Consider the following 6,834-nt stretch of genomic DNA (forward strand, 5'->3'; position numbering starts at 1 on the left):
ATAAAGCTCAGGGACAATAATTAGCTGTAGCAGGAGTCAATCTAATCAACTCATGTTTTATCCATGTTGAGTTGACGCACCGAAAAACCTTTTTATTTATACTCAAAATAATATAACAAAAAGTGTCGTATATCCGATCGTTTTAAATAATACCTAAACTGACTTAAAAAAATGTGGGGTGAAACCCACGGGTATAAGCTAGTAATTTAATAATGCTTCGGATGTCATTCACCCGGTTGCCGTCTTTGCTCATACAGGAAAACTCCCCTTTTTGAAACATGGTTATGTCTAAACCTGATGAATTTGCAGGTGTAGCAAATGCGGTAGCCAAACTAAATCTCAGCACTGCGGGAGCAGGAAAGCTGGAAGAAAATGCTGAGAGGATTCCACGCCATCCACCGAACAGCGATTACAGAAAGGATTCGAAGTAGTACCAAGTCTCCCCGCGTGACTCCTTAAGTATCCACACCCACCCACAAAATTCGCAAACAGTGGCTTTGTTAACTCCATAAGTTCCCTCGAGCGCATCCATCCATCCGTGAGCTGCCAATGTAAGCGGCATGTTAACTCAGCTCATGACAAACCTTGGGGGTCCAACTCAAAGCAAACGAAAACTTTTAATGGACACGATGAAATCGAATCTTTTATATGGATGCGAAATATGGCCGGATTCGCCAAGGGTGAAATGCCGGCGAAAAACTTTACAATCGATGTATATTAACATACCTGGGCTCTCAGGGTGGCTCCTTAATATAGAACAGTAACAGAAACAGCGGTTTTAGTTATCAGCGAAACCAAACCTATAGATATTCTAGCACAAGAGCGCAAACGGAGATGGGAGGCATAAATCTCAGCAATCCCAGGAGCATGCTTATCAGGCATTAAAATTCAAACGCTCGCACTTTGGCAGACAAGATGGAACTCTGAACGGCACGGCTAGATGGACAGCGAGACTAATATCTGATCTTAAAAGTGGGTAGAAAGAAATCTCGTTGAGGTTAACTATTACCTCACACTGTTTTTGTCCAGACATGGGTCCTTTCACAAGTATTTGTGGCGAATGAGAAAGGCGAAGCTACCAAACTGCATTTGATACTAAGTATGATGATGCGGAGAACAATTCTGCAACGAGCTATTTGGTGTATTTACATCCGAAGAAACAATCGAGAAAAATATGATAAGCGAAGAAAAATGGAATACCGCCGCAAATTTTGTGGAGGATATTATCGGAAAAAAAAGAGACGTGAAATGGAAACTTATGCTGAAGAGCATTGCACATAGGTTTTTGCAAAACAGGCAACCCTGGACGCAGGGTGAGTAATCGAATGTGCCCTTCTTAGCACGCCGTCTTGGGTCCACTACCTCGAAGCAACGCGGAAGCAACCGCGGGGTGAAGTAAAAAATCCAAGAAAAGAGGAAGGATATTTTTTTTGTAGAACCTTCACACACATATATAGTAGTGACGGTTAGTATATATTGCAAAGGCATTTTTAACACTCACCGCCAGACAAAAAAAAAACAAATCCGCGAACAAAAGACAGCAGAAGCTTGCGACTTTACACGTTGACGCAAGGTCAACTTATCCAGTCGCCGGTTTTCAAAGGAACTTCAATGCTCCCATTTTACAAAGGAGTCAGCTCACTAAGTTCAATTGCAAAACTATTATGCACACACTGTCTGATGCATGAAAAATTGTCGAAAGTTTATAAACAACTGACAGAAGTACTCGAATAAGCTCTAAGGGGTTACATGCGTCCAGAATTTTCAAAAAATCGATTGTTTTTTTACAAATTATTATTGTTTATAGTTTTAATCGTATTTCTGTGGAAGGCTATTGTAAAAATTTCCCATAGATAAAAAATTATGGTAAAGGGTGGTTAAGTTTCAAGGGCCGGTGTTGATTTTGAATAAAATACAAATTTTTTAGGAAATTTTTGTCATTACGTACAAAATATCGGCGGCACACCTCCATCCGAAGGTCCAAATTTTCGATGACGCTGAGGCATAATTGAGATTCTATGCCGTAAATGTGCCAAATTATCTCATCCTTTAGCTCTTGAATTGTTGTTGGCTTATCGACGTACACCTTTTCTTTCAAATAATCCCAAAGAAAGAAGTCTAAAGGTGTCGTTCACATTCAACATCGGCCCTTGAAATTTAACCACCCTTTAGAAAGTGTAACTGCCCAAGGAGAGTTTGATGCGCACAGGCAGCTGCCCTTCATTTGAGACTTGAAAGTTTAAACTTGTTTTTCTCGAAACTACTTTTTCCGGCACGGTCTGCATAACTCACACAGTTTTTTAATATTTTTTGATGCGGTTTTTTTTTTTTTGAAATATTCGAAAAATTTTTCTCTATAGTCTGTCGAGCCGGATTTTTGATATTTTTATTAAATTTTTTTTATAAACATAGTTAAAGCTGACATTTATGACGTAAAACTAATATTTTTTTTTAAATTCCGTGAACTACAAAATTTTTCGAAAAACAAAAATCCGGCTCCACAGACTATAACTACAACTTTATTTTAGTTTCCACGACAGTCGGTTCAACGTTACCGAAACGACCCGGATTTATATCCGGCCAAGGACTGTCACTCCAGCAGCACTCCCCTTATGTAAGTATCGGGAATGTTTATGCTGCTACAACAGCAATAACAACAAAAACTTTATTTTATTAGGTGCGCAACTAAGTTCCCGCTGTTTGTCAATAGATGTCGCCAGCAGTGTGTGCTAATCGATTCTAACACAACCTAAACCTAATAAACCAACCTTAGACATATGGTAAACAAACTGCTTTGACACATTAGTGATTTTGTTTTGGTTTCAATTACTTTTGGTTTTGTGAAAATGTCTGATTTTGTGCCGAATAATCGTCATTTGCGGGAAGTGTTGATTTTCCTCTTTCATTCGAAAAAAAAAAAACGGTGGCTGAAGCGCATCGAGAGCTACAAAAAGTTTATGGAGATGCTGCTTTAAGTGAAACAACCTGCCGAGATTGGTTCCGTCGCTTCAAAGACGGTGATTTTAATGTTGACTACCGTTCGCGTGAAGGAAGCCCAAAAACCTTCGAAGATGCTGAATTGGAGGCATTGCTCAATGAGGATCCGTGTCAAACGCAAGAAGAGCTTGCTTCAGTATTAGGACTTACCCGCCAATCCATTTCCAAGCGATTGCATTCTTTGGGAATGATTCAGAAACCGGGGATTTGGGTTTCTTATGAATTAAAACCAAGGAATGTTGAACGTCGTTTTTTCGCCTATTAACAACTACTCCAGCGACAAAAAAGGAAGGGTTTTCTTCATCACATCGAGACGGGTGATGAAAAATGGATTCATTACAGCAATCCAAAGAAAAGAAAGTCATGAGGACTGCCCGGTCGTGCTTCTACGTCGTCGCCTCGGCCGAATATTCACGCTTCGAAGGTTTTGCTATGTATTTGGTGGGACCAAGTTGGTGTTATTTATTATTATATGAACTGTTAAAACCAAGTGAAACCATTACTGGGGATCGGTATCGACGTCAATTGATGCGATTGAGCCGAGCACTGCACGAGAAGCGGCCGACGGCCGCAATACGCGGAGCGGCATGAAAAAGTGATTCTACAGCATGACAACGCTCGGCATCATGTTGCCAAGCCCGTTAAAACCTACCTGGAACACTGAAATGGGAAATCCTACCCCACCCGCCATATTCTCCAGATATCAGGTCAGTCCATAAGTTCGTGCGTATTTTACCCATAATTTCACTTTTGTACGATTTTTGCATACAAAAAATTATTCGCAGAATATAACGGAACTATTTATATTTTCTTTGATATATTGTGCATCAAACAAGTGATTTTAATCGCGGATATAAGCACGTGTTGTTAAAAAATAAAATGGAATCTTCGAACGCGTATAAGAGGCATATTTTGTATTTTTTTTATAAAAGTGGTACAAATGCAACAACTGCTGCTGCAGAAATAAACACTGTTCACGGAGAGGACACCGTGAGTGTAAGGACTGCGCAAAAGTGATTTTCAAAATTCCGAAGTGTAAATGCGACGTGGAGGATGCCCCGCGCGCTGGTCGTCCTCCGATGCCTTGCTCGAACTCGTGGAAGCTGAGCCAAATTTCGCAGTCGATATGATAGCTCAGAGGTTAAATTCATCGCATGTAACAGTTCACAGGCACCTGGTTCAATTGGGAAAGGTTTCAAAGCTGGGAAAATGGGTTCCGCATAGACTTTCCGTCGCCAACCTTCAGCAGAGAGTGAATGTGTGTTCTCAGCTGCTGCAACGGCTTGAAAATGAAAGTTTTTTGAACCATATCGTTACTGGTGATGAAAAATTGGTTCTTTACAATAATCCTATTTGCAAACGCCAATGGTTAGATAAAGCTGAAACACCAGAACCGACCCCTAGAGATGGCCTTCAACCCAGAAGATTTTCCTGTCTATTTGGTGGAATATGGCCGGTATTGTTTATTATGAACTTCTGGAACCAAACCAGACGATAACTCCCGATTATTATTCCCATCAGTTATCAAACCTGAATGAGGCACTTAACAAAAATCGACCGTCTTTAGTGAATAGACGCAAAGTTTTGTTTCACCACGACAACGCAAGATCTCATACCGCAAGGCAAACATTAGGCAAGCTGAACGAGCTCGGATGGAAGCAAATGCCGCATCCACCATACTCTCCGGATATTGCACCTTGTGGTTATCACCTTTTCCGTGGACTTCAATCCCATATGAGTAACAAGAACTACTCCTCAAAAGAAGCTATAAAAAGCGATAGCGAAGCGTCTTTTGGCTCCAAGGACAAACAATTTTTTGAGCAGGGCATTAAAAATTTGCCTAAACGTTGGGAAGACATTGTAAATAATGAAGGAAAATATATTATTGATTAATAAATACTTTAAATATCTTTTTTATTAATTTTAAAACCACCTTTAAAAAACGCACGAACTTATGGACTGACCTGATATTTCGCCGTCCGATTATCACCTGTTCTGATCGATGGCACATGGCAGCAGTACCATTCATGTGAAGACATCAAAAAATGGCTTGATCTGTGGATAGCCTCAAAAGATTTAAAGAGTTTTATCGCGACGGTATACGAGATCTACCAGAAAGATGGGGAAAAAGTAGTAGCCAGCGTTGGGCAATACTTTCAATGATTCACTTGTAATCATTTTTTTAGAATGAAGTTGCATTTTCATCAAAAAAGCAGGAATATCTTAGTTGCGCACCTAATAAAACATTTTATAAACATAATTAAAGTGTGGCATTTATGACGTAAAACGCATACCTTTTTTAAAATGCCGTAAATAGTAAAATTTTTCGAAATTCAGAAATTCGGCAGACTACTTACTCTTTAGAGATCCATCAACATTTCAAGGAGAAGTAATGCAGACCGTGAAGCAACTTTTTTTTATTGTATGATATTTTGGGTCACGTAATTTTTTATATACTAATTTTTATAACGAAAAATTAAAAAAAAAATGTTTATAAAGTTTAAGAACTAATAATAATGAATACAATTTTTGAAGTGAAAACTTCTTTAGAATCGTTGGGAGTGATTTGAGAAAAAGTGAAACGAAAAAGCGACCCTCTTGGCTACGAAGCGTTATATTATATGTTGATATAAACGTAGCGACGAACTAAATAACTTTTAGGCCAGCGCCAACAGCATGCCGCGATAGCCGAGCAGCTAGCAATGTGAGCTTCCGATCCAAAATTCTTGGTTCGAATCACAAGAAAAGAAAAAAATTTTTTTTTTTTTTGAAATTTTCATTGTAGGACATTTCTGATTATTTATTGAAAACAGGTTTTTGGCTTTTCTATTTTTGGTTTAGATACTGAAAGTCAGTTTAAGTGAATCGGTATAAATATTTCGTACATTAATTTTTGTGAGCGTGTAATTCTCAAAAGGTTTATTAGAAAATGTATTGACAAGGTAGTTTGTTGGTTGTGTATGGTTATCGCCTCTCGGCCTTATGGCTAAGATCAAAGTGTGGTATCTGTTCTTATCAGCTTAACATCTGATAGATCCTCCATCGGAGGACAACAAATGTTAAACTGATTTTTGGAAATGGGCGGAGTGTTTTAGGGGCTTGCTCCACCTCTGCCACGGGTTGGCCCGGTATTGCAGTACCGCCGGGATTTCGGCCTTGAATAAATACAAGAAGAAATATACTAATACATTTAGCTTTGGTGGGAAGAGACATAAATTTTTATATGAATACAAGTAGACGAAAATGGAAGAAATTTGTAAGTCTGTTTCTTCGGTCCGTTTGGGTATTTTTTTTTGACAACATCGAAACCAAAGCATTTGTATCATATTTTATCTATCATAAGCCACTCGTATCATTTGTTGAAATTGAAAACATTGAGGATGAATAATATAAAATGAAGAAAATAAAATATGAACTTTATAGCAATATTATAATGAACCTATAATTATCCCGCTCCTAATGCTGCTTTCGTCTTATTCTCTCTCAGTTTGTTTTACGGAAGGTTTCACTTCTATCGCGTCTAACCGTTAGACTGGTATTTTTTTTTTATATTTATTTCTATTGTTATCCATCCTAAAACAGTTTTTCTTTTAGCGCATTTTTGTCGCTGCTCGACATGTATGTATTAATAAAAATCCCTATTAATTTTCGCCTAAGTCAAAGGTAATCTTAATTCAAATTTCTTCCACAACGTCTGCTTTAGAAAATACCAAGTTAAATATTTCACTCCAACTAGCGAAAACCCGCAGTAAGCAGCTTAAAATGTCAACAGTCGCTAATGCTTTTAATTACTTATGCATACAAATATAGTTTTTATACAAATATTTTGATGAACGA

General features: G+C 38.3%; 1 non-coding gene across 1 annotated transcript; it reads left to right on the plus strand.

Annotated features, from left to right (window-relative positions):
* Positions 1–5,963: 5,963 nt before the first annotated feature.
* Positions 5,964–6,161, plus strand: LOC129239822 (U2 spliceosomal RNA). The gene has a single exon (XR_008581949.1). It is a non-coding gene; the product is annotated as a U2 spliceosomal RNA (small nuclear RNA).
* The last annotated feature ends 673 nt before the right edge of the window (positions 6,162–6,834 follow it).

This window comes from Anastrepha obliqua, chromosome 2 (genome assembly GCF_027943255.1).
Source record: "Anastrepha obliqua isolate idAnaObli1 chromosome 2, idAnaObli1_1.0, whole genome shotgun sequence".
NCBI classification, from domain to species: Eukaryota; Metazoa; Arthropoda; class Insecta; order Diptera; family Tephritidae; genus Anastrepha; species Anastrepha obliqua.